The sequence below is a fragment of the Hirundo rustica genome, chromosome 13 (assembly GCF_015227805.2).
Source record: "Hirundo rustica isolate bHirRus1 chromosome 13, bHirRus1.pri.v3, whole genome shotgun sequence".
Taxonomy (NCBI): domain Eukaryota; kingdom Metazoa; phylum Chordata; class Aves; order Passeriformes; family Hirundinidae; genus Hirundo; species Hirundo rustica.
The window spans coordinates 18,565,870-18,593,310 of NC_053462.1; the positions used below are offsets into that span (position 1 = coordinate 18,565,870).

General features: G+C 44.8%; 1 long non-coding RNA gene across 1 annotated transcript; it reads left to right on the forward strand.

Annotated features, from left to right (window-relative positions):
• Nucleotides 1–26,762, forward strand: LOC120758756 (uncharacterized). Its single transcript, XR_005703002.1, has 3 exons — nt 1–162; nt 25,212–25,364; nt 26,467–26,762. It is a non-coding gene; the product is annotated as an uncharacterized LOC120758756 (long non-coding RNA).
• Nucleotides 26,763–27,441: the final 679 nt, after the last annotated feature.

A 27,441-nucleotide genomic window follows, 5' to 3' on the forward strand; every position in this document is an offset into this window, starting at 1 on the left:
AAACTTTTCTTTCCAAAGTTACAACCGACCAAACCTTTGTGGTGGTAAATTTTGGGTAGCTCACCCTGGTCTGGATGTCTGTGAGGCCCAGGAATTACGAACACAACCCGGAAAAGCGTGTGGATTTTGAAAAGCTTCACCACTTGGCTTTTGATCAGTCAGGTAACACTGCCTTTAACTCTTGGGGTGCTTGTGCTCTATGGTCTGTGGCACATTTATTGCAGACTAAACTCTCAACTATCATCAGGACTATTTGTCTGCTCTGCGAAACTTGCAGAAACAGAGGCTGGTGCCCTCCAAACTTCTAGGTTCAGGACTCACATACTGTTTTTCTTTGAATAGCTTTTGTTAACATTGGCAGTGGGGTCTGGGTTAATTTATCTTGGGAGTGTTGAACAGGTGTGAGGACAGGAGTGTCTGAAGTGTTGTGTTTTTTGGTGGGGTTTTGGGGTTTTTTTTAAAAATTTCTTTCTGTGTCTGTGCTCAGTGTCTTGGCCACACTCAAGGATGGTGCAGAGGGACTGGGTTTGCAGTTGAGTAACTCGACCTGAAGAGTTGCACAGAGATTTATGAATCAGGAACTGATCACTGTTGGATTAAGCTCAGTCAGATGGTGTTAGAACATAAACTCTGATGCTTTGGGGCACCTTCAGTTTTTCTAGCTCGTGCTCACCAGGAGACAAAACCTGAACTGCAGACCTGCTCATGTTCCTGTGTGTTGTCCATCCAGCCATTACATGGCACTGTGAAACCACAGCTCTGCCCCTGTGTAACCTTAAAAGATATTTAGGAAATTCTTATTGATACTCACTTTCTGGTTCTTGGACAAAGGATTTGTTCTCTGGCAGTCACTTGCCCATCAGTAAAACTGCAGTATTTTTGTTTCTAATCCCAGGGAGAGTCAGTTTTCATGAAATTAAGGAAATGTCTTGCTTTTATCTGATGTGAAAAACCAGACTTTCAAGGGCAGTATATCATTATCTTCAAATTCCTAGAGCTCCCCTTTTCCTGATATAAGTAGTCCTGAACTGAAAGTTTCCTGAGTATTAAGAAACAAACGTTTTGCACAGTTTCTCCTCCAAAGTCTCAGGAATTCAGTGGGAAAAAGGCTCTGCTTTGTGGAGATGTTGTTATCTGTCAGCTCTCTTTAAACTCCTTTGAGGGATTTTTATAACATTGTTTTTCCTTTCTTCTCATTTGTGTTTTACATACAAGTCTTGGTATTTTGGTTTAGCCCACAAACAACATGAAGCCTTAATTTTTCCTGCCTACTGCAAACCAGACTTTCCCCCAGCATCAATTATCCGGAAGGGAGCTGCGGATGTAAAACCACACCAAAAACTTTGAAGTCCATACAAAAGCATTGGAGTTTCTTGTAACAGCCCCTGTTCCTCAGCGTGTGTTGTCTTTGGGCCACCTTGTTTTTCACCATGGCTGATGGCTGCTGCTGCCCATTTTGCCATCTTCTTCCTCCTGGTGGTTGCTCTGCCAAACAGGAGATTGATGGTTGTGGCTGAGGAGGAAAGAGCTCTCCACAGCTTCTGTAGAATTTCTCATTTTCATTTGTGCCGTGGAAACCCAGCCTAGAACCGAGGTTATGACAAGCTCTGTGTGTGCAACTCTGCCTTCCAGTGCCCAGTGAGCTAAAGTTTGGTTTCTACGAAGCATTTTTTTCAAGACTGAACTTTGTTTAAAGGGATAAAAGTGTTTGCGTGCTGTGTGTGGGCAGATCTAGCAGGGATGGCTGGTGGGACCCTGTGGAAGGCATTCCTTCATCACCTCCATCTGCAGCCCAGCATTTTCACCTGAGCTGCTGCTGCTTTCAGTTTTTCACTGCCCAGGGCTGTGAAATGGGGTGGGTACAGCCCACCTCTGGCAGGGTCTGGAGCCCCCTCAGGTGATGGGATCTGCAAGGATGAGGTAACACTGGACAGGACACACTTCCCCTGGCTTGCCAAAGCTCCCTCAGAAAGAATCCACAGACACAGCAACAATAAATGGCATTTAGAGCTCTCTGTTACGCAGCAGAGCCATAATGCCCGTTTTATTTCTTATTGTTTGTTTCTTACTAAGCTGCAGGGAGCAGGGAAAATACAGCCAGGAAGAAGTTCAGTCCACAATGCTCTGATATTTGCATTTTTCTCCCCCAAAGCATTTGCTACTGGGAGTCACTGGAGACAGGATGCTGTTCTATATGGACTTCTGATCTGATGCAGGTTGATTGTTTTCCTGCTTTTAAATACTTTAGGGCTGGATTTTGGCCAGATCTCCTGGGGCCTCTAAGAAGATAACAAATCAAAATGTCTTCCCCAAGGAGCAAACAATTTAAGCACAAGACAAGAAAGACACAGGAACAGAGACAGTCTGGGGAGTATTAAGAACAAGTTTAAAATTTCCAGCTATTAATGAGAAAAGGTCTTTCATTTTTCATCCAGCTCTGGGGAGGACATCTGAAGAGTTTGGATTTCAGTTTCACGGTCTGGGAAGCCGTGCTGGCAGCGTTGTTGTTTATCTCTCCTGAGAAACAGCATGTTTCAAGTTGATTCTCTATCGAATAAAGGTTTAAGAAAAATATTTTGTTTGCTGCTTTCTCAGCTGTGCACAGCATTTGTCTTCATCCTTTGCTGGTATAATATTATAATAGTTTCTTGTAAGTGCTGAGCCTTTGCTGCTGACAGCTGCTGAGAAATGATGCTGTCATGAATCATGCTTGCAAACACAGTTCTGTGATGTGACCAGTTCTCAGCCCCCGTAATTAACAGCCAATTACTTCCTCTCCGAGAAGCCAAAACTCCAACAGATGAAAGAAATAGTGTTGTGGGAGCAGATGTGTTGTATCAGTTCCTGTGTCCTTTGCAAACAGACAAACACTGGCTCACATCGGAGTGCAGCGGTGGAAGTCCCTAAAACCACGCCTGGGTTTGGCCATCTGGGCTCGGAGTGTGAGAGGAGGAGGAGGAGGAGGAGGAAGGTCCATCACAGCTCGGCTGCAATAACAGCAGGCCACCACTTTGGAGCTCTCTGGCCCTTCCCTGCAGGGCACAGCCCATCTTTATGGACGGGGGTGTGCCCACGCCCCAGCACAGCGAGCAGATGCCAAAATCCCCAGCTGGAATGGTGCCATCCCTGCGCTGCTGCCTTTGTTAGCCAGGACGCCCAAAGCTGAGCCTTTTCCAGCTGCAGTATCGTGTGGCACAAACCAGGCTGGGTTAGGAGACACAGCTGGGGAATGGGGAGCTCCTGAGCACATCCTGCAGTCAGGAATTGCTGACTTTTTCTCCTCTTTATGGATTGTTTTTCACCAGAATTTCATTTTTCTTGGTTCACTTGTATCACCTGTGCAGGACTGAGTTCCTGGGAGCAGATTTGAGCCCGTACGGTGTTCCTAAACTTTTTGCTTTCTCTTCCTTCCATCATTTTCTGTGTGCAGTACTTGATTGAGCAACTAAATTCTGCATCCTGAAAGGCTGGCTGGGAATTTATAAGTAGAAAGAGTTAAATCAGGATTTCTAAATGAGCCTTTGCTCTGGATGTTTCATTATCAATCCTAAACATAGTTGTTGGTTTTGTTGACATAACATTCACTGTCAGTATTCATTAATATGTGCAGAGAAAATAAGGATCTAAAATTAACTAAAGCATTCTCTTTTATTTGCTTTATCACAGCTGGTGTAAAGGTGGTGGTGCCACCAATCTCCTTTCCATAAATACGTGATGGAATTTTAATTAAAACTTTATAATGATCCCCAAACTGTAAGAATAAAAGGGGGGGGGGGTGTGAGTGCTGTTGTATTAAATCTGTGTGTGCCATGCAATGAGCATTCTTAAATATTCTGCAGTATTTTTTAGCTCTGTAGCTTCTCAAAACTGCTACTGACCGTCTGGCATTGGAGAAAGTTACTTTCCTGCCTCTGGTGCTCCTATAAAATGTGTTCAGAACATTTCCAGGATGGCTGGAGGAGTTAGTATTTCTGTAATTCTCTAAACATTTGAAAATGTAAAATATTTGCAGATGTAGTGCCGTATGTAACTCCATAACAAATCTTCATTCCTTGTATACTAAATTTCTGAATAGCAAGAGCCTCTTGGCTGGCTGCTTCTCAGCTGTGAGACTTTCAAAGATGCTTTTTGGGGAATGAATCATGCAGGCTGTGCTCCCAGGCCAGGCTTTACCACCTCCCACCCCGGTTTGTTGTTCTTTCACATCCAGAGCGGTGCAAAGCTCCTGTCTCTGAGCATCCTGTGTTCAGCTGGCTCTGGGATCAGCCCCACTTCAGAGTGGATCAAGGAACAGGATCTCTTGCCTTTTAACCTTCTGTATTTTGTACTGAGGCTTTCCTCTGCAGTCGCAGAATCTGCGTGTGAAAGCTTTGCTCACCAGCAAACCCTGTGAGCTGGACCAAAAGCGAGTTTCATAATGTGTTATTTGGATTATGAGAGTCTCCTCCTCTCCCCACCACCCCTCCTCCACAGCATTCAGTGGAGTTTTATGGAGTTTAACGTGGCCTCTCCCCCTTTGGAGCTGCACGATGCTAATGAAATAACTCACAGCTCATCAGCGTTATCCAGCAGGATTTATGGAGCATATGGCATTCAAATTCAGGTTTTCTGGTCAGCAGAAATCCCCCACATCTAATGAACAAATAGAATGTTTTTCCAAGAGGGCAATGCTTTGGATGAACGTGAGAGCCTGAGGGAAACCCCAAAATTGCCTTTTTCTGGTTAAAGTGCTTGTAAGGAACGTAATCACCTCCACTTCCACATGGCTCCAGCAGAACCCATGGCCAGGCCTGTGCTCCTGGGGCACTTCCAAGTGCCATCCCAAACCACTTCCTCTCTGTTAAATGCTTTGCTAGTGTGCTTCCTTCCCATTTATCTTCATGTCCCCACCGCTGGCAGCCCAGGAGAGGAAACGGCTCACACTGCTAATGGACACAGGGACGTGGTGCTGGGTGGCAGAGCTCTCTCTGACCTGGAGCACGGGGAAAAGTGCTCCAGCCTGGTCATTCCTCCCCATTCCCAGCGTGCCTGGTCCAGGGGAAGAGGAGCTTATCAGCCCTTGGGTCCCTAGCAGCCTCCCAGCTGTGTTGATATCCCACAGGAGGACAAACCTGGAAGAGCATTTCTGATTTTGGAGATGCTTTGGGTTTGGTTTCTGTTGAGACTCGGTTTACAGGGAGAGCTTTGTCAGTCTTTGGTGAGAACTGGACCTCTAAAGCCCATTTCTGGGAATGTTGTACCTGCAAAAGTCCCAGAGATCGCCCTGGGGGCTTTGCTCACAGCACTGCTGCTGAGAGGGGCTCATAAGGCAGAATTGCTGCTTTAAACTTTCTATATCCCACATATCTTAAAATCATTGTAATCAGTTTATTTTAGGACAAGCTGTCCAATGACATCCTGGTCATTAAAAAAAAATCAACAGGAAATTCTGAATGTGAGTCATGCCTTTGTCTTAGTGTTTTTCAAGGATTTTTGGAATTTATTAAAAAAAGAAAAAAAACCCAGAAATCCTTGATGTTGACAGAAACAACCTCAAAGTCCAAGTACTGAGAAATCCCTTAACAAGGAAAGAATGTCTGTAAACTCCATTATTTACTTGCTCTTGAGTCTTTCTGATTAATCAAAACCCCACAACTCTCCCAAACCCCACAACTTGCAGGCCCATCTTTGGGTTTTGGGGACAGACCCAATGTCCTGGGTATTTCTCTTCCACCTGGGAAAGCTGAGTTTTGTGCTTTGGTGGCAGGAAAGATCTGCACTGTGGGACTCTGTGGAAATCCCAGATGTTCCTGAGTATCAGCTGCTTTAGGAACATGCAGGGATTAATCCTGTGCTCCCATCTGGAGTTTACAGGCTCCTGAGAAATGCATGGATGTAGCTGCCATCTCGCTGCATTCCAAGGGCAGGAGCAAACTGCTGTGGAGCAGTATGGAAAATGGGAGCACTTTGGGAAGGACTGAGCCTCTGCAGAAGCTGCAGCACTCGAACCAACGCCTGTCACAGGTCTTTTAATATTTTAAAACAAGGAATTCTTCTCAATCACAAGAGAAAAACTTGTATCAAAGCAATATTGAAAGTTAACTGTAGTGAATTGTAGAATTTCTCTTGTCCTCCTCATGCCTTTCATGAGGAAGCAACAAAGGGATGGAGATGAAACCATCCATCCTCTGGTTGTCCTGAATCCTTTGCCAGTTTTCTAGGACAGTCCTTGTTCTCAGGACAAGCATGATCTGGGGTTTTTTTGCGTGATGGACTTTTAGCTGATGGAATAAATTTCAAGTAGAGGTGAAGCTGCATTTGGACAGGCATTGACCAATGCAGAAACGCTTTTACCAACCCCAGCCAGCCTGAAAAATGATGCCAGGTTTTGACACTGCAGCACTGCTGTAAGAGTAAACAGGAATTGAAAGGGAAGACATAAAGATGAGCAGTTGGTGGGGTAAGGAAGCTTGGTGTCCTCCTTGGAAGAGGAGCCTCAGGTGGAGGTGTCTGCACGTGTGTCCGCGGCCAAGGTACCAGCAGATGGTGCTCCACAACACGGAATGTTCTCCTCTCAGAGCTTCCAGCCCTGTCACTCAGCAGCTCTGTCAGCCCCGGGCTGTGCAGAGCCGGGCTGGATGTTCTGGGGGAGTTCGGTGTTATTCTGCATCCAGAGCTTAAGGGGAAAAACGTGCAGCGTGAGCAAAGGTCCAAGGCGGTGAGCTGAGACAGGGCAGGGCCAAAGCACAACAACAGAAGCTGGGTGTTGAGGGATCCCCTTCTCCTGGTGGTGACCGTGGACAGGCCGGGATTGAAGGCAGCAGAGCCTTTGCCCTGTGCTCCTGACACCTCTGAAACACCAGTGTTACGTGTGCTGCTGTATCGCTCCTGCCGCTTTGTTTCTGGTTCAAATCTCCGCTGTGGGATGGGGGAGCCTGGTCAATGTACAGCAGGAAAATCCCTTTGCTCAGGGCTTGTTGCTGTTGCTTTGCCATGGGTTTGTTTTTTCTTTAAACCCTACTGTACACTTGGAAAAGGGATCCTGTGCCCCGAGTCAATGTTTTGTAAAATGAGGGTGTAATCATTTATTAGCATTGTGCTGGACAAAGTTCTTTGTCTTTGGAGATTTGGCCCAGGGCCCAGGCTCAGGCAGGCTCTGACTTTTGCTTTAGTCTCGAGATAAACTCTCAATGAAACAAGGCTGGAGCTGCCCCAGCTGACACGGATCCAGGGAGCAAACCCCGTCAGGAGGAAGGCTTCGGAGCGGTGCCAAGCCCAGCAGAGATGGCAGAACCTGTTACAGATGTTTGGGGTGGCGTGGGACGTGGGCTGAGGGATCTGCTCACAGCGTGAGCCCAGGTTCTGATCAGGTTTTCTTCCTCTCTCACCCTGATCTGCTCATCCCTGTGACCAGATCTGATTAGGAGGGTCAGTTTTCTCTCATCTGCCTCTTTTTTTTTTGTTCTATGGAGTATTGAATTTACCACTGCCCAAATATCAAAACGTCCCTGGCTCGTTTTCAGCGCTTGACCGTGGATTCGGTTTCCTCTGGACACTCGCTCCACGTCTGACTTAGGCTTTGTTTGAAACACACCGGCAGCTTCAAGGGCAGAGCCTTGAGCCTGAGCGCCGTTAATTCACTCTGAATGTCACTTTGAGCCTTTTCCCAGCGTAATCTCTCCAAAGGTTAATCATAAAGTGAAGGAATGTGCTCTGGCTCCTGACACAATGCCTGACAAATATTTTCAGCAGGCCACCGCTAAAGAAACACAGGTGTGGTCTCACTCTTAATGTCTCTGCGAGAGTGTTGTATCTTTGGAGAAACAAAGATAAATTGAGAGCTTAACCCATTGGCTTCTTGGCATTTAAAAAAAAAAAATTAAACTTCCACTTGTTCTGGTTTTGCTCATCTGTAATTCCCCGGGGGGGATCGTGTTTCAGAGGGATGAAATACACTTGATGTCTTTATGAAAAATGCAAACAATGTGTTATTTCTAATGATGCCGAAGGATTGCTGTGCTGTTGAATCCATCAGGATGCTCAGAAGCCCAGTATTTACACAGTGAGCTTTAAACTGTTTTGGACTTGGATGCAAACAGTTTAAGGAGTTTAAATAATCTTACTGAAATATATTAATGATTTCTGGGATTATTCCTTATTTTTTTAGTTAAGTTCTATCTATTATTCAGTGTGGGTTTTTTATCTTCTTTTCTTCTGTTAGAGCCTAAAATTCTCAGGTTCCAAGGTTCCAACAATTCAGCATTCTTGTTTAAAAATAAATTGAAGAAATAGGAGTAATTCTAAAATTATTTCAGTTTTGCTTCGGTACCAAAGGGGATACAAAAATCTGCTTTTAGTAACTGGGGACATCTTGGTTTTTCTTTTAAAGTGCTCCCCTGTTTTTTCTTAATATAACTTGTCATTTCCTTCTTTAGTCTTAAACCTAGAATTAATAGATTTTGTTTTGTTGTGTTTGTTTCCTGCGATAGGATTGTATAGAGGGAAATGGGATGTTTTATGGAAACATAGGAAATCTTTCCAGCTCCTGTCCTGGTCACAAGCACAGCTTTTACTGAATTATATAATGTTTACTCAATGCATCCTCAGAGTAGAAGTTGATGTTCTGCTGTGGAATTGCCCTGAGCTCTGGTACTTGCACGAGTCATTAGAGAGGAGAACGAAAGCCCGGTGCAAGGTGTAAAGAGGTCTGTCACACTGCAGCTGCTTTCTTTGTGCAAGCAAATTTGGTTTATCCTTTTAATTATCACTTGAGGCTGCCCTCAACCCAAGCAGTTCCTACCTTTTCCCTGAACCCTCACCTGGAGAGGGACAGAAGGCAGCAAGTAGAACTCGTTCCTTCCTCCCACCAGAGCCCCCTTGGTGTGGCTCTGAGGGAGAAGACTTCAAAACCCTTTTTTTCCCCTTCATGTTTTACCTCTGAGGAGAGTTCTGTTTGCATTTATGCAAAAAACCCCTCAGTTTGTTGAATTTTGGTCCCTCCACCGCTTTTCTGAGTGTCAGGCGACGCTGGCTGCAGAAGGTTGTGTTCTTCTCAACCTTTGGGCAATCACACTTTTATCAGAGGCCTAACTTCTCTCAGCTCTTGGGTTTTGATCCTTTCTACGCCTCTGTGAGGTTGATCCTGTTATTTCCTTATCACAGGTGTGAAAGTAAACCCCAAAAAGAGGGAGAATTGCCCCCTGCTTCAAAGAAGGTCTGTGGCAGGGCAAGAAATGCAATTCAGGTTGCTAAAGCCCTGGGTTAGAGCCTGACCTCTCGCCCTCCTTCCCCTGACTGCGTGGGGAGGTCCCTGCTCATGGAACACTCACACAAAACCCACCCAGGAATGCAGGTTTTAATGCCATCGTTTAGTCCATGGACTTTCACCGAGGAATTCTTTCCCTGAGACACGCAGTCTGGGCTTGACATGAAACACTGATTAAAGTAGCTGAGAAAATAGAGCAGCACTTTCCAGTTCCCTCAAGTATCAGTTCCATTTTCCAGTGTCTGAAATCTGGTCAAATTAGAATTTTGCCTTTTGGAAGCCTGAGGAGGGGAAACCCCTTCCCTACTGATAGGTTCTCATTCAAGACGCGCTGCAAAGTGACCACTATGATATTTCATTTCTCAGCATGTGCTGCACTCACTTCTGCTGGATCCCTTGGGCAGGCTGCCTTCAAATCAATATTAATTATGGACCACTAGACAGTAGCTAATCTGAAAGAAAGAACAGGTTTCATTTAACAGCTGACTGATGGTTACTTTCTTCCCCGTGACTATAGGGTTTGGTTTAGTTCTGGTTCCTTTATTTTTTCCCCCTTTTGAGAAATCTCCTATCACAGTATTGGAGCATAAGCGGTGTTTTGCTTTACCTAGTAATTTTTTTTTAAGTATCACCTTGTTTTCCATAAATCTAAAATGGAATTCAGAATATCCAGCATCCTCCTAAGTGAGAATTCTGTAAGATCCATCAGCACGGTTCAGCCCCAGCTCCGATGCCTTCAGAGCTCACCCCTGGGTAACATTTTCATTCCTTCTGGCAGCCGTCCAGTGAACAACAGAGGAACCTGACAAAAGTGGCTTTGAAATGTGTGTTTATTGCATTGTCATGATGCCAGAAGGAGCCGTTTGTCTGGAATTTGTAAAACTGCTCCTCGTACTCCTGTCTGAGATTCTGGAGAGCGATCTGTGATAGCTGTGAGCTGGATGTTCTGCGGGGCTGGCTGAGCCTGCCAGCTGATTTCTGACATGGTGAGACGTGTGTCCTGCTCTTTCTTCACTGGGAGTGTCAGCTGAAAGACACCTGGATTTTAGAAGATTTATTAACATGTCACTAATCAGTGAAGTCGTGCACGTTGGATATAAATTTTGTTGTAAATTTAGTTAGGTAGGAATAACAATCAAATTAATCACAGAATCATTAAGGTTGGAAAAGACCTAAAGATCGTTGAGTCTGACTGTCACCCAGCATTGAACCAAGTCCTCAAGTGCCACATCCACCCCTTCCCTGGGCAGTTTGTTCAGTGCTTTACAGCAGGGCTGGTGATGTGAAAGGAGTGAAAGAGAAGGTTGGGAAGCTCCTCAGAAGATCCCCCAATCTCTTGCCATGGTTGCCTACACCAACATCACTCCTGACAGCTGTTTGTCCATCCTCAAACCTGCCATGGTTACAGCTCAAGGCCTCCCCAGCTGGATCAAACCAGGCTTTCACTCAGTGTCCCGAGGGCTCCAGCAGCTTCCTGGCAGCCAGCAGAATTTTATCATATTTTTTTTTCAATTTTAGCCCTGAGACTCTGGGACCAAACCCATGAGAAGCCTAAGTAGTGCTTCTGCCAATGGGTTTGAGAGAAAAAATGTGGAACAAGAGGTAATTTCCATCGTGCCTCTGGTCAGTGCCTCAAATCCAGCACGTGCCCGGCAGCTCGCGCAGTTGGAAGTTGTCTCTGTTCAGTTGGAAGTGCTGATATTTAGAATTTTTCTACCATGAGTCGTTCCTGGATTTGCAAAGAACAAAGTGTTACCTGATCTGGCCAGAGTGTCACTGCTACCCAGCGTTTCTGCAGCTCTGGTTGCCTCTTAACCCTGCCCTTCTGCTTTTCCATCCTTGGATTTTGGGCCTCCTTTTTGGAGATTCCAATATCTATTAATCAACATTCTTGGGTCTTCCTTCATCGCCGTAACTCATTCGAGCAAGAAGAAAACTCTGTCAACTCTCCCTGTAAACTGAGCTACCAGTGTCATGAATAGTGCTGGAATTTTATTTATTAAGCGAAGACTCTTGGATTTCTGGCTTTTTCTTTGGAATGGCAGCCGGGAAACTCTACCCTGCCCCGCGTGTCCCTGGGGAAGGGAGCCTGGCTCGAGCAGGCAGGGCAGGGCCGGGGTCAATCTCATGGTAGAGGTGGCTCAGCCACAGCTGCTTTTCGACAGCTTTTGAAGGAAGGAGGGTCTTCATGGAGCTTAGCACAGAGTCCTCCATGCCAGGGAAGGAACATCTGCTGAAGGAATCATAAGGGAGAGACAAATCCTTGTTGCCCTCCTCTTTATTCCATAGCGCGGCTTTGCATCTGTTACCTTTAAATCCTAAAGAAAGAACTTCAAAAATATCATTTCAGTCTGAGCTGAAGGTGTGGCAGAAACTCACTAATTTGGGGGGTTCCGTTTTAGGCAGCAAACTGTAAATACTTTGTAAATCATAACACTTAGGATTGCATTCTGAACAGAGTTTGTGGGTGCTGTGGTTTGAGTGTTTTACGTGGAATATCCTGAGCTGAAAGGGATCCCCAAGGATTGTCAGTGCCTTGGCCTTGCACAGACACCCCAGGAATCATTTCCTTGCCTGCTTTGCCATCCATGTCCATGGGAACAAGGGTTCTCCCTGAGAGACCAGCACTGCCATTATCATATAGATTTCTTTGCAAATTGGGGGGAAATGAAACAATGCAGCAAACTGTGAACACAGGAATGCTTATCTTTCCATTCTCAGTGCTTTAGGAAATATCCCTGGGGAAGCTGTGGGAGGGAGACTCTAAACTCTCCAGACATTTAGATTAGGGAATTTAAGAATTTAGGGAAGTCTGAATTTTTAAAAAAAATTGGGATGGGCATCATGTGCTTCCCATAATCAAATATATCTAAACAAAGACTGCAAGTTACTCATTAGGATATATCAAAAAGACCTTTTAAATTAATCTTTGTTATCTTTCTGTGGTCCACTTTCTCATATCTTATGGTCCTTAGTTGAAAGCACACACAAAAAGTGACTTCCCTTTTTAAAAAGGCTGTTGTAGAAATAAAAGTTATGTGCTTCCACTCCTATGAGCACAGAAATAAGTACAATTGAAACATAAAAACAATAAACAAACATTCACAGCTTGGATTTCTCTTTTATTTTTGTTAAAAAAAAATTAAAACAAACTAGGCAACACTCCAGGAAATGGTTCTTAGTGTTTTAAACATATTGTTTTAAATTTAGGTGATCCTTCACTTTATTAAATGGGTGGGGGGATTAAGAAACATTGTTGTAGGTTACCTGTTTATAAACTCTGCCTCCAAAAATAATCGAGGGGCACAATTCACATCAGCACTATCAGAAAACAGATCATCTAAATCAAAGCTTAAAGCTGCAATTCTTGTTTACCATTTTCACTTCACCTCATTTGCTGTGTTTCTATTCAGATCAAGATGTAAATAAGATACAAAAAAGAAATTGTTGTAGGCCGGATGTGAGCTGAGATGCACGGACCTTTTCCAACGCTTTGTGTCCTGGTTTTGTCCTTTGCTTGTGTAAATGCCTGCCTGGATTTGCAGGCACAGTCACTCAAACCTCCCTCCTTGTGTCATGGGCAGTTTTTGCTTGACTCTTCATGGTTGTTGAATATCCAGAGCAGCTGTGGTTGTCCCATCCCTGGAAGTGTCCAGGACCAGGCTGCATGGGGCTTGGAGCACCCTGGGGTAGTGGAAGGTGTCCCTGCCCATGGCAGAGGGACAGGATGTGTAAGGTTTCCATCCCAAAGCAGTCTGCAATTCTGGGAACATCATCACAATGACTGAAGCTGAGCCACCTTCTCGGGATGGTGCTCTGGGGTGATCTCAGAGGTCCCTGGCTCAGCTCCTGTTGGCTCGTGGACTTGGTTGGCTTGGGTTTATAAAGCTCAGTTCCAGTATTGCCCATTCTCCTGAGCTGGAAGCATTCCCTTGCCTTCTCCTGCCTGTTTGTATCCATCTCTTTTCCTGTTCCAAACACAGGCTTTGGAGCCAGAGCTGTCATTTTGAAAAGCACAGTTTCAGTGCCTGGTTTATGACCAGCGCTGCTGTGCATCATCAAGATGAGTCCCAAGCCTCCAAGATTTGAATATGTTGGAGAATCTGGGCCTGGGAGAACCCAAAGAGTGAGACATTATAGTCACTGAGGGAGTCAGGAACATGAAAGTACAAACAGCTCTTGGATTTCCACACGTTCTTTGGGGTTGTCCACTCCTCAGGCCATGGATCTGCAGACTTAGCTGGATATTTGCATTCTTTGCACGTTAAAACTCTGGCTTTTTCCTTGAATTCTTCCATTAGCAAAGCATTTTACATTCCTCTGCCATCTGCAGTTTAATATATGTTATATATAAATCTGCATTTATGGGAAATGTCTTTACTTATTTTTCAACTTCTTTCGGGACATTTATTGGAGAAGATGCATTTGGCCTGGGAGGCAAGGCTGGGTTGCAGGACAACTGGGGTTTGCTTTCAGAAGAGGAGATCTCTCTAGAGAAGGAGGATTGTCTCCAGTGAAGATTTACTGTCTGGCACAGCCCAGTACAAGCCTCCAAAATGGAGCCACGGCGAGACTCTAAGACACAAGGCCACAATTTTCTCCCTTTCTGGGAGAATTCTTAATCTGGGCCAGCGCTTCATTTTGGGGTTTGGCTCGGCAGTGGAAGTGGAGCTGCTCTCTAATTTCTGGATGTTAGATGGTGACCTGGTTATTGAATGTTTGCTGTGTGGACATGTTGCTGTAGTTCAATAGGAGGCTGCCAGGGAAAACAAGCAGCAAGGAGACAAAGTCCCTGGGTGAGCCACCCAAATTCCTGGTGCTCTTTGGGACAGTGGCAGGACTGGTGGCTTGGAGGAGTCTGGCTCAGCCTCAGACTGTATTTGCAGAGCTGCTGTGGGTGAGCAGGAATTCAAAGAACAAAGCAAGGCTGGCCAGATTATTAGTGACTCCCCTTCTCCAGAAAGTTGGCACTGTGAGAGAGCCAGGTTAACACAGGTGTCACTTTGAATGTTTTGAAGAAACCCATACTGCTGGAACTCTTTAACATGTTTCAGAGAATGCAAAGTAAATGCAGTTATTTATTGGCTGTGGAATGCTGCTGGATTTTTGGGTTTACAAATTAATCCCTCCCAGTTCCGAACTGCCTGCAGGACTGAGACACTTGATGGAACCTGATGTGAGAGAGGAATCACCTTGCCCATGTCCAGCCCACCTCCAGGTATCATTTTCTCTCACGGGACACCACCATCTGAAGTGTGAGTTAAAAATAGGTGCTGCAGAGCCTGTTCCAGCCAAGGAACCCTCTGGGAGCACCGAGGATCTGAGTGCCATGGGAATGGGAGCGACACTGATGTGTGGTTTTCCTAAACGCTGCCCAATCGAGCCGAAGGCTTGGTCCGGTGCCCTTTGGCAGCTGCTGAGGTGGGAGCATGATTTACCCCCTTGCAGTGATACTAAAGCTGTAACCTATAGCTACAAATTAAAGTCAAGGATTTATGAACCTTGGAATATTTTACCCAAGCCTCTGAACTGCCAAGTGGAACTATTCTGGGCCGTAACCCAAAACATAGTTTACTGAAATTCCACTGCTTTAATGATGACTCTTTTTTTTTTCCTATAGAAAACAATATGAAACATTCTGCCATCCAAACATAATTACATTCTGCATCTGGAATTTGTTGATGTTTCCTTTTGCTGCTCATACCCATTCAATTCAATGAAATGGTGGGTGAATGCTGTCGTATCCTAAATCGTGGTTGCTGTCGGTGGTTAAAGCTCTTGCATTACAAAAGAGAACTGTTGGATGGTGAATTCCGGTGGCTACTGTGTGGAAGGAGCCCTGTTCTGTCCTTTTTCTCAGAGGATTTGAAGAAGTAGGTCAGTCAGGCTGAAACATGTCTTGGGAGTGAAGGTGAAACCAGTCGGGTGCACATCGCTCAACGTGGTCCGTGCCCTGTGTGCACAGCCAAGGCTCGTGCAGCTCTCGCTCAGCAGGGATGCTGGAATTCGAGTGGAAAAGGCACCTGGATCTGCACTTGACAGAGGCAGGAGTGTGAATCTCTTACAAAATGTTTGGTGGTTGCTGTGGCTACTGGGAGAGCAGGGGGATGGCACAGCCCCCAGCTTGTCAGTGCCTTGAGGAGAGCTATGCTGGAGCAGGGCTGGGGAGATGTGTGTTTTATTTCTTTTTTTGTTTGCTACATCCCCAGAGCATCTCCAGAAGTGTCCCATGGTGAGGATGGCATGGAGCAGGACATGGGAGCTCTTTATACAGCCAGAGTTGTAACGAGCCTGATGGGTGAATCTCTGTTCAGCAGTTGTGCTTAGACAGGAGAAAAAATCAGGGAGCAAAACTGCTTCCATGGAATTCTGTGGATACAGCTGGCAAGGATTTCAGCAAACCTAAGCTTCCTCCAGCTCTAAAGGGCTCTCCAGCCCTTTAACTACAGTGGAAATTAGGCTGGCCTTGGTAGGACTGTGTGGGAAGGGCGTTTTCTCTGGAGTGCCTTAATCCGATGTGGCCATCATCTGAACAGAGCAGCTCCATGAGGGTCAGAAAACTCAGGCTGCTTCTCTGCCTTCTGCCCATTGTGCACTTCAGTGGTTTCAGGGGTTTCCACGTGTGTTTGTGTCTTTCAGCATTTTACAATGAAGATCCCTTTCAACCAGGGCTTTTCTGAAGTAATTTGGCAAAGTTTAGCTCCTCTCCTGCGAGCTCAGGTTCTGCGTGTGCTGCTCAGCCCCGTCTGTCAGCAGCAGCCACTTTAACCTGGGCTGGGGCTGCAGGCTCTGAAATCCCCCCGGGCTGCATTTGTTAAAGCAAGATGGTGACAGGTGAGGGAGGCACATTGCAATGCCTGGAATGAAACCCAGGGGAGTAAATGGATCTGAAACTTCCTCAGTGCTTTTATGAAACCTACAGAGTTGGCTTCATAATTACCTGCTCAGTGGATGCTAGTGTGCTGCCCTTCACTTCCAGACACTGGAATTTAATCAGAGAGGCCTCTCCAGGAGCAGCCTCTTCAAGGAAGCACTGCAGGATTCACAGAAGCAATTCCAGAAAATAATCCAGTAGGGCAGTGCAGTGATGTTATCACCAGTCTGTTACCCCAGCAAACAGCCCCTGTTCTGGCAGCGGGTGAGGGCTGTCACCCTTCCTTCTCCCATTTGATCCACTGGTATTTATCAGGGCATCTGTAATCTTGTTAATGATTCTGGTAAGGCTTGAGAGGAGGGCAGAGGCCTCAGTGAGCATCCTAAAGGACACAGCAACCTCCTCACCTGCACCAGCAGTGCCCACAACAGACCATCAGCCCAGTACAAGCGCACCTATCTCTGCACTTCCATCTTGCCCTCTGAGAATATTCCCACATCATCTTTTAATGATACCCTTGGAGCTCACAAGCATTAATCAAATGCCAGGATGTCACCCTGGCTGGAAAGGTGGGGAATTTAGGAGAACATGAAGCCCGAATCCAAGGTAAGAGCTGAGAAAATCCAGTCCCTGCAGTCACAGGGCACTACGGCCTCTCATCTTCTCTGTGAATTTATAAACAATAATTTTAAACCACAGTAACTTTTTTTTTGTGTGGTTTCTCCCATCCTGCTGGAAGGCTGTGCCAGAATCTTTCTGCACCTTTTTCTCATTTCTAGCAGAAATTTATTAAGAGCTGGCTTGCAGCCACTGCTTGTTGTGCAAATGTTTTCCTTCAGATTGGATGAGTTCTTCCTGCTGATTGCCATTCTGATTTATCTGCAGACAGCCCTGGGTGCCTCCTCTCAGCCTCTCTTCTGGTGCATCCTAAAGGTGCATCTTTGCAGCGCCTGAGGGAGTGGTGCAGAGAATTCCAAGCTACTTGTTCCAGGTGACGGGGAACGTGCTTTGCAGGCAGGTCCAAAAATCTGTCTGTGCTTCATAGCTTGGGTTTGTGTCTAGGGGAATTCCAGGTGTGTTCCCATTCAGCTCGGACACAGCAGCTGGAGTGAAGGGAAGATGAAAGTGTCGAGGTTGTATCCTGAACGTCCTCCTATCTCATCACCTTGGATTTGTCAGGGTGTCTCAGAGCTTTGAGGCAGATCCTCCCCAGGCCGTGATCAGACTGGAACGTTCATTCAGCCCCCAGACTGCAGCAAACCACCAACGGCTTGGTGGGATGTAAAACGTGCAAGTCATTAAAGTGAAATCACATCTCTTGCCATGCTGAAATTTGCTAAGCAGACGGGCAGTTTCCAGGAACAACGCAGAGCTCTCGGTGCGGTGCTTGCCAGGCAGACTGTGCTCAGATCCCTGGGACGGAGCAGCAGTCACCTTGTCTGTCACCGAGAGATTTTCCCCGTGTCCTTTACGAGCGCCTGACACGGGGAACGCTCTGCTCGCAGCAACAATTGCGTGGTAATGCAGGTTAATAGGAGTTCATGTGGCTGAGCCTTGAAACACTTAGCTCTCCTTTTCTGTCTGCCTGACAGCTTTATTGCTGTGAATACACCGAGGAGCCAGTTCAATAAGCTGAACACTATCAAAAGATTTTTCTTTATGGTCTTAAGAGGGCTTATCTGTAATTCCTGGCTGCACAGTCTTTGAAAACTGTAATGTTACAGACAGTGATTTTTTTTTCTTCTCTCTCTCTCTCTCTTTTTTTTTTTTTTTTTTTTTTTAATGTGGTTTATTTTGAAATAAAGACATTCGGGGTCGTTAACTCTTTCTCCCCCTCAGGTCTCTCAGGGAAACTGCAGATTTGACACAGTTGCTTTGTTTCATCAGTCTGTGGCAATTTCATTAAATTACTCAATTTGAAAAATTGCCTCAACATTGCAGAGAGTTGAAATATTTCACAGTGAACCAAAGAAGTTTTGCTGTCATTCCCTCCACTGCGCACAGTTCCTACCTGGCCAGGGCTGCACTAGTCTGAGATTGCTCAGTCACCTTTTATTGTTACTGCAGTGATTCGCTTGTTCCAGCTGAGGGTTTGCAGACACTGTTTGCATCAGGAAACACTTTATTTTAACTTCTGATCCAACCTGCTCCATCATTCTCCCTTCTGGAGCTGGAAATGAGTGGCATACATGGGACAGGAGGGAGCCTCCATGCCAGGGATGGGATTCTGCCATGGAAAACGCTGGCAGCCAAGGAATGACCCCTGCCCAAAGGCCTTCCCTTCCCTTAATCCTCCCCCTTAGGAAAGGCACAAAGGGGGCTGAACTGGTGGGACTTGAGCATATCCCACCCATGGGACGTGGTGCTGTGCCCACACATCCCTGCACTCCATGGGAACACATCCCCAGCTGCTCTTTTGAGACACTCACAGGGACGCCTGATGCAGCATCGAGCTGCAAATGATGAGTCAGGCTGAGTGTGAGCAATAAAACACCTTCCCTGGAGCTGCCAGGAATTCCCAGTGGCAAAGAGGAGCTGCAGGAAGCCTGGCACACCAGACTTGCTGCCTCTGATCCAGCAAGGGCCAGACCCGAGTGTTACTTGTCTGACACTTCTGCCTTTGTCTGCAAAGCTCGAAACCTGTTTCTGAAAATGATCCTTCATTGTATCACGGGTTCCAAAGCAGATTTCTTTGTAAGCAGCACCATGAATACCAACATCACTTTGTTATGCTTTTACAACTCAAATTTCATCTCTAGAAGAAGAGCAGGGATTGCATGTCACGTGTAACTGCAAAAATATCTGAGTAGGAAAAACCATTTAATGGAATGCTGGCACAACTGGATGTATGAAGTAGCTATAGCTGTAAATGTGTTTATAAGTAACCAAGTTTCTGCAACAGACTCTGGAAACGTTTGATGATCAGTGTGGCTCTGTGGTTCTGGGCTGTCTGGAGAAAGGAGACTTGGAGGTTCTGTGTTCTCACCACCCGAAAACTAAATTTCTTTAAGGTACCTAAGCTGAGCGCTTGGTAACTGAAACATTTGAAATCCAGCAGCGTCTGTAAAATTGTAGCATTTGGTTTTACAAAATGGCAGTGCTGATGTCAGAGTGGCTGCTCCAAAGCGAGGGATAAGCAGGAGAAAGGAAAGGTTGCAAATCTGGCTGGACATTTTTCTGCTTCATCTCGTTTGAAGGAATATTTCAGATTATTGTCAATGGGGAAGATACATTTCTGCTCTACACAAAGTTCATGTGGAGTCCAGCTCTGAGGCAGGGGAGGAGGCACTGCCTGAGCCAGGGGTTGTGGGGAAACTCATTCTGACTTTCTGTTCACACACAATTAAACCCCTGCTCCACTGGGAGCAGCTCTCACTGTTGAGAGGGAGATGATGGGGAGAACGGACTGTTCTGCTCCTGCTTTGTCTCTGGACACCAGAGAAGTGCAGCATGACCTACATTATCTGAAGTGGGCAGTTTCGACATCTTTTTCAAATTACAGAACTGAAACTCTCAAGTCCTTGGTGTATTCATCTCTTTTTAGCTTTGGTGAACTGAGGAGCTCTTCACAGGGAGATGCTCCTTCCACATCCTGGGTCTGCACGGGGCTCAGCCGTGTTCCAAATCCATTATAGTCCTGGAATACTCTTCAAAATAACACTCTAAGCTTCTTGTTTTCTCCCTCTTCCAAAAGCAGAGCAGTCAGTGCTTACTGAGAACAGGGCTGTAGCCAAATAAATACAGTTTTTCTATACAGTGAGCAAGCCCCACTTTGGAGATACGATGTTCCCAGAAATGGTAGCAAGCTTTTCAAAATTGAAAACCTCTGGATATTTTATTTATGTTCCTCTGTTAACAAATGCCTCGTCTGATTGCTTTTAAATGTTGTGTTTCTGGAATGAAAATAGAATACTGGCATTTAATTCTGTATGTGTTATTATTTTAGCTTAGGAGAAGGCTGGGAGATGTTTTTTTTAAAAAGACTGGATTGTTTTAAGATCATTATAAAGCCAAATGTTTAAATACTGACTGTTTTAACTTACTTCCAATACTCTGCAGTAATTGGTAGAAAGCCTGAACCTTTTTTCTGTGACTTCTCAAAAAGTTCTTAGTTGATTGGAAAGGTTTTTGTCAAAGTCTTGGCTAACTTGGTGTACAAGAACCTGGTGAAAAATCTCTTGCAATCTGGGTTTTCTCTGATTTGTGGTGTTGCCTTTTAGCTGGACAGACTTTTCTGGTAGTGAAAAATAAACCTATAGGCAATTTGCTTGTCATGAAGCCACGCAGAACTGGGATTTGGGTGTATTTTGGTTTACATGTCTGATGCAAAGGTTAAGAGGAAAGGGAATAGATGTCAAGCACTGGAATTGAATGATCTGAAAAGTGCCTTAGGTCTGAATATTTCTCTGATTTTTGGGAAAATGGAAGTCTCCACCTGATGTGGAGCAGGTTCTGTCTATGCTTTGCCTGTGAACAATTGTTGGTTAGCCAGGACCTTTATCTGGCACCCAAATTTTTGCTCTTCTGTTGATCTGGACTTGTCTGAAAGGATCTTTCAACTATCCCAAGGGCAGGTCTAACAGTTTTTTCAATTTACCTTTTTTTAAATGTACTGAGAAGTATAAATATGTTCCCTATGAAGTGAAATGTCATTATTAGCCTGTGCTACACTCTCCTTTTGCATGTCTGTGAATAGTTCTGAGGTGGAGTTTTTTTCTGAGATGGGATTTGCATGATCAGTTTCAAGAAAAACACAGGTCTTTGCATTCTTATTCTACTTCCAGACCTTCAACTTGTCCTAAAAAATAAGGGATGTTTTGGTTTGGTTTTTAAGAAGTATTTTTATAGTTACCTGAAAAGCTTGAAATGAGGAATGAGATACAAACATCCATCCATTTTTTTTCTGCGTGCTGAAAAGAGAAACATTTGAAAAAACTTTGTGCAAAGTTTTTAATTGGCATTTAAAAAGTTTATCGCTACTTTACTCATAATTAGTGTCTAAATTTGTCAGCTCATATGGCATAGCTGCAGCTTCTTAGATCAGAAATACTTTCTGTTTTCTATCCAGCTGGTTTCCTGTAAAGGGCTGAATTATTCTAGCTTTTATGGGTCATTGTTAAACATGGCAGGAAGGGTCATTGTTAAAAATGTTTTCAGAACTTTGATAACCAGTTTATCAACTGATTCACATGTTTAATCAGTTAATAGGTTTTCCTTTTCAGTGCATGGGAATTTCTTTGTTTATCTTAACTGAGTTACTGTTTCTACAGTGGAAAGAACTGTAGTTGACTGATAATCTTTTCAAATATGTGGAGTTTGCTCTTGTGACACAACTTGCATGAACAGATCCTGCACTGTTGCTCCTAAGTCTGTGTTTATAGGGAATATCCCATCAGAACAAGGGTTTGCATGTGCATGCAAGCCCCAGATGATCTGGTATTCTGGGGATACAGGGCATGGAGCAAAAGTCATCAGGCATTTTATGATAAGGCTTTTGAAGGCGTGTGTTTATTAAAATAAGAGGGACAGGTGCTTTTGAGAAGTGCCAAACATCCGTGGTTCCTCCAGTACCTCCTCAAGAAGTTTTTTTGGAACATATTTTATCAAAAGTGTCAAAAGGCACATGTTTAACATGAAATATCTCCAAGAATCACCATCCTGTGGCTTTCTGGGCACTTTGTCTGGGGACTGCACCACGTCTCTGCTGAAAACCTCTTTTGCTAATCTCTGATCTGAGCCTGCCAAGGAGCAGCTTTTGATGTTGCCCCTTGTTCCAGCATCTGTCTCAAGCAAGGTTTGGCTCTGTCCTCACTATAATCCGTCTCCAAGTGAGGGAGTTGTATCTATCTCCTCTTTGATAACCTGTTATTAAATCACCATCCCTTCATCAGGCCCAAGAGGCCAAGGCCACATTCAGATGAGGCCCTCACTTGCTGAGAGCGCTTTTGGCTCATGTTCAGCTTGAAGAAGGTTTTTTTCTGCCATCCCCATTGTAATAAGGCCAGTCTGCTCCTGTGTATATAAACAAACTCGAGACCAAGCAGAACTGTAAATTTTGGTTTGTTTTTTTCAGAAAATAAATTCAATGATGTTTGCTTTCCACGTAAAGCACGACTTGGCACGGAATAATGCACAGCAATAAAGTTGCAAAAGTTGAGTTTACATAACATTTATCTGCCTTGAAATTGCAGATATTTGGAGAGCCCTGCAACCCTCTGTTGGGTTTGCAGGAGAATATTGTTCATGGAGTCACAGCAGCTCCTGGGAATTGGCATCTGTGAGAAAGACTCAGCAGCTTGTTCTGTGTATCTGGGATTTTTAGATATATTCATTCCTGTTGCTGCATGAAGGAAACATGCTGAGATGATCACAAGTCCAAGTAAAAACCAAATGACACTGGAAACCCAAATGTGGGGGTTTTATTGGGATGCTCCAGGCTGAGGAAGGCACTGCACACACTGTGGCTCACATCTCAACTGTAAATTCCTCACATAAACAGCAGAGAGGTGAAATTCTTAGATTAGACAGAAGAAAGGAGTTTTTACAATGGGGCTGGTAAAACACTGGCACAGGTCACCCAGAAGGGTGGTGGATGCCCCATCCCTGGAAGTGTCCAAGGCCAGGCTGGATGGGAATTGGTGGAAGGTCCCCTAAAGGCTCATGGTCTTTAGAATGTGCCTTCCAATTTAAGCTATTCCATGATCCTATGAAATGAAATCTATTCTGTCCTGTTGAGAGCGTGCTGGAAATTCTGATGGAGAGCTTTGGTTGGGTAACACAACAGGGCCTGGGTATGTCCCGGGAAAAGGTCTTTCCTGGAGCCTGCCCGTGCTGGGTTGGGCTGTGCTGCCCTCCAAAGTGACTGCTCTGTCACTGATGTGAGAGAGAAGGAGCAGGGAGGAGGCTGCAGGGATTTGTTCTTCCCTGTGGCCACCAGAAGCAGGAGGTGATAGGAGGGAAGCAATGGAATCTTGTGGATGTGGGTGAGAGGAAAGCAGAAGGTTGGGTTAAAGCAGTTGTAAAACATGTGTTGATTCAGCCACTGTTTCATATGGAGCATTAATTCAGTGTTTTATTTGATAAATCAAAACTTCCTGAGCCTTGAGCAGGATATTTAACTATGGATATTGAAAACCAGGGGATAGCAATCCTGCTTACGCTGTTTGAGTAGTTACCTGCTAGAAAAAATATTTTATCAAAAAAGATGTTTATTTTAAAAATACTGCTGTGAAATGTGGGGAAGATAAATGAAGTGTTACATTTGAAACTTTTTTTTTTTTTTTTAATTTATTGTCAGTTTTCTGTTCTCTTCTACTAAATATCTCCTCTGTGGTAGAGAGCCAGAAGCAAATACGATCGTCCAATTTGTTGCTGGAGCTTTCTGAAATTTAAACCCAATTCATTAGGTACAACGTAGGTGTAGAGCGTGGGCAGTCATTAGGATTTCAACAGCAAATAATGCAGCCCATGAAACATCAGACTTATTTCCTTCTCATGTAAAACACAGTAATGCATTTCACCCTGGCTAAATGTGCTCTTGAGCTTTTATGTCAGAGTGAATCATGATCTAACGCTCACCCGATTAAATCTAAACGTTGCAGTATTTCCTTTCTAATTCTGGCTCTTCCCACTAGGATAATATTATTTGTCTCGTCAGTTATGCGCAAGTGTGAATGAGGAGATGTAGTTTTTACATGTGCGCAAACACCCACGGCAGCGCGGCCCGAGGAGCCGGGGCTCCGCCAGGAGAAAAAAGCCCGCTGGATAATTAGGTAAAACGCATAATAAGATCCATGTCCTCGGGGCCAGCGCGGCCCAAAGGACTTTTATTTGTGCGAATTCCTGGTACAAACGGGCAGGATCTCGCTGCCTCTCCGGGGAGGACCTTTGGGCCCACGCCCGGCGGGCCCCGAGCGAGCGGCTTCGACAGCGCGGCCACCGCGGCCACCTGCGCCCAGGCCTCGTTAGGGCCCGTCAGCCAAAGCCGCCGTGGCGTCCCGGCAAAGCGGCCCAATTAACAGCCCCGAAAGCCCCTCTCCAGCCAGCCATCACTAACACTCCAGATAAAACTTGACATCTTCCCCGCTCCCCCTGCCCCCAGCTCTCAGTTAATTGAAGTGGTTTTACTGAGGGGGCCGTGGCTCTGCTGAAAAGGCCGAGGACTTTGCTTGGGTAATCAGCTTAAATACCGGCCCGTTTCCTGCCCTCGCTGCTCCAAACTTCCCATTTGGGAGACATAAATACTGGTTTTATTTTCAAATCTTTTTTATCTCCAATTTCCTCCGGTTTTTCTGATGGGCCTCATAGAGGACTCCGTTTCAAAGGGCAGGATGGTGCTGCCAGTAAAGTGGATGCAGACAGGAACTTTTAAATTCAATGTTGATTGCCTTTATTGGAAGGAGGGGCTTATGAGGGGTTTCACATGGAAAAGGTACATCTTCTCTGGCAGTCACAAACTGGTGATAATTAGGGAGAAGTCTACAGTTTCATTTGTTTTTATAGTTTTTAAACACTCCTGCCTAAACAAGCATTTTGCATCTTCTGCTGCAGTAGCAGAGCAATGTGGGTTTTTTTTGTTTGTTTGTTTTTTAGTTAAAATGAGCTCATTGTGTACATTTTTATAAATATATTCACCTTAAGACACGCCAAGGTCTGGGTCAGCTGTAAGATAAGCTGTGAAATGCCAATATTCTGTAAAGACAGAAGCTGTTAAAGAAGCATCTGTAATTCAGTATAATAGATAGCTCAGTTTTTGTCAGGGTTGGATTCTTCATTTTTCATTACTCAAGGGAATTGCCATGGAGTGGATGAGCTTTGTGGGGTCAGGTTCTTTGTTCAGGGGAAAGACTTGAGTGTATTTAGTTTTAGGAAGGTAAACTGTGGAAATGTTCCTGTGCTTCAAATTATGCATGCGCATCATTTTATTCCTGTATTCACCACGAATTTTTGTCCATCAGACATAAATTGACTGGAAAATTCTGTTTTCTAGGAGAAGAATTTACAGTCAGTTTGGGATCACTGCTTTTGAGTGTGTTTGTCTCTTTTAAATGGCCGATATTTCTCTAACTTAACGTTCTCTCTTTTTCTTAACAGGCAGCAGCAGCTGGCCTAGAGGACAAAGTGCCCTCCAGCCACAATCCCATCCCGTGGCTGATCCAGAGCCTTGGGAATCGGGCACATGGTGACCTCCAGAGACGACAGCCAGCAGCAAACCCCGAGGATCTGCAGTGACAAAGCACAACAAAAGTCAGTGTTATCACCTTCTTCCCAGCTGAGACATCAGCTCGCAGAAATTCCCTCCCACCCTTTTTAGGGATCTGCTCAAACTGTCCTGTGTTTTTACACCAAAGGCTGTAAAGTGACACTGCACAGGAGTCAGAAAATTGTTCATGGACTCCACACAGATTTTTGGAGGCAGGTACATGTCACCTGCTAAGGGAGGTTCATCCTCTCTTTAAAGCCCAAGTCAGGACCCATGTGGCTGTTCTGGGATTTGCACGGATTGTCAGGAATTGTGTTAGGAACACAGGGTGTGGTTGGCAATCTGTGTTCGGGACCCAAATGAGATCTCCTGAGGAGTGCTCAGAAGCTCCTCCAATGTCAAGGAGAAGTGATCTGCAGGAGAATCTAGCTTTTCATCCCACTTCTTTATTTCAAAAGGAAAGGGCTGGCTGGTGTTGATGTTAATCATATTATTTGACTGGAAATGGCTTTGGGTTCCACATCCAGAGTTTCCCATCCAACAACTGGATCCAGTTCAGCTCCTGCAAGGGCACTAAAATAAATTGACAGACATTCAAGACTTGCATAAGAACTTAGGAAGCTGGTAACAGTCAAGCTTTCCTAAGCATGGGCATGGTAACAGTAATGGTTGAAGGCTGATTTTTTCTGGGGGGAAGCTATCATGTTGTTCACCTCACAGCAGCAAAGCCAGGATCCCCTTCCATCTATCCCAGCCAGAAATGGATAATACCTTTTCCTGACTGGGTTTTAGGGGAAAAGCATGCTCTGTTCCCAGGTGTTTGAGAATTGATGAATTACCTTTTATTGATGTCAGTTTATACATTTATGACCTTTTTTTTTAATGTTAGCTCTGTGTGTTGCTATTTCTCCAGTGCCAGTTTTCTAGCGCTGCTTAATGATGAATCATGAACATTAACTTTATGTATGTGTAATGCTTTATATATATACACATATATATTTATGTAAAAATCTGGGTGGTGGCAGGGAGAGACGAATTCTGTCTGCTCCATCTTTTGTTTGGATCTAGTTGCCATGGAAACACTAGGATCAATTTTGACAGACTAAAATGCTACAAATTACACTGTCGGATGACCTCATTCCACAGGGCTGGCACGTTGGATTGCAACATTGCTGAAAGGAAAAGCGTGAACGCTGCAGGAATTTCTGCTCCATGGAAAAATGTTATTTTTGGATTCTTCGGGAAGGCGTGCACATAAAACCACCGGTTCCCTGGTGAGTGACTGGTCCCTGAGACCAGCACAACTTTCATCTTAATTTTTGGTTGTGGTAGGTGATGTCATATTTGGCCATACATTTCCTTAAGCTGCAACTGGCATCTCACTGAGAAAGACCTTCATGTTTTCCTGTGAAACACTGAGGTAACTGATTTCTTACAGGAAGACTGACAGAATGAGTCTTTTTTCTTCCTTTTTTGGTGTCATCTGCTACCTGTGTGTCTTGGTATCGATACAGCTGACATTGGTTTTGTGGTTTTTTACCTTCCTGATCAATTAAGAATCATTGAACTACGCCTTGTGTCTCAAAACTGGTTCATGCTGGAAACAAATGCCCCTTTAATTCCTGGGCAGTGTGTTTTGGGGTGGATTCTCACTTGCAATAGGAGGTCCCTGCTGCATGGGGACAGCTGTGACATCTCAGGTTGCTCTGGGTTTTCCTTCCATCCCGTTTCCATGCTGTTATGGGCCTTGCAGTTTGACTCAGGGAAATGTCTCGTGCACTTTACTGCTGTGTAGTAAAAGACATGTTTAGTACTGGATTTTATTTAGACCCATTTATATATTGGTATTATTTGTACACAGGGAGACAATGTCTGTGAGTTGGCAAACAGTTCAGCCATTATGGTTTTCTTCTAGTCAAGAATATGACTCTTGCTCTATCTAATCTAGAGTTGTAAATTGCAGCACAGGTACAAATCCAAAACAAACATTCTGAAGAATTTGAATGGAGGAGAGCCCCAATTTCCATTTCAGTTCTCTCTCTGTTGTCCAATTTGTTAAATGCAAGTGGTCCCATGTGCGAGTAGCATGACTGCCAGAAGCACTGTGCAGCCATCTGCTTT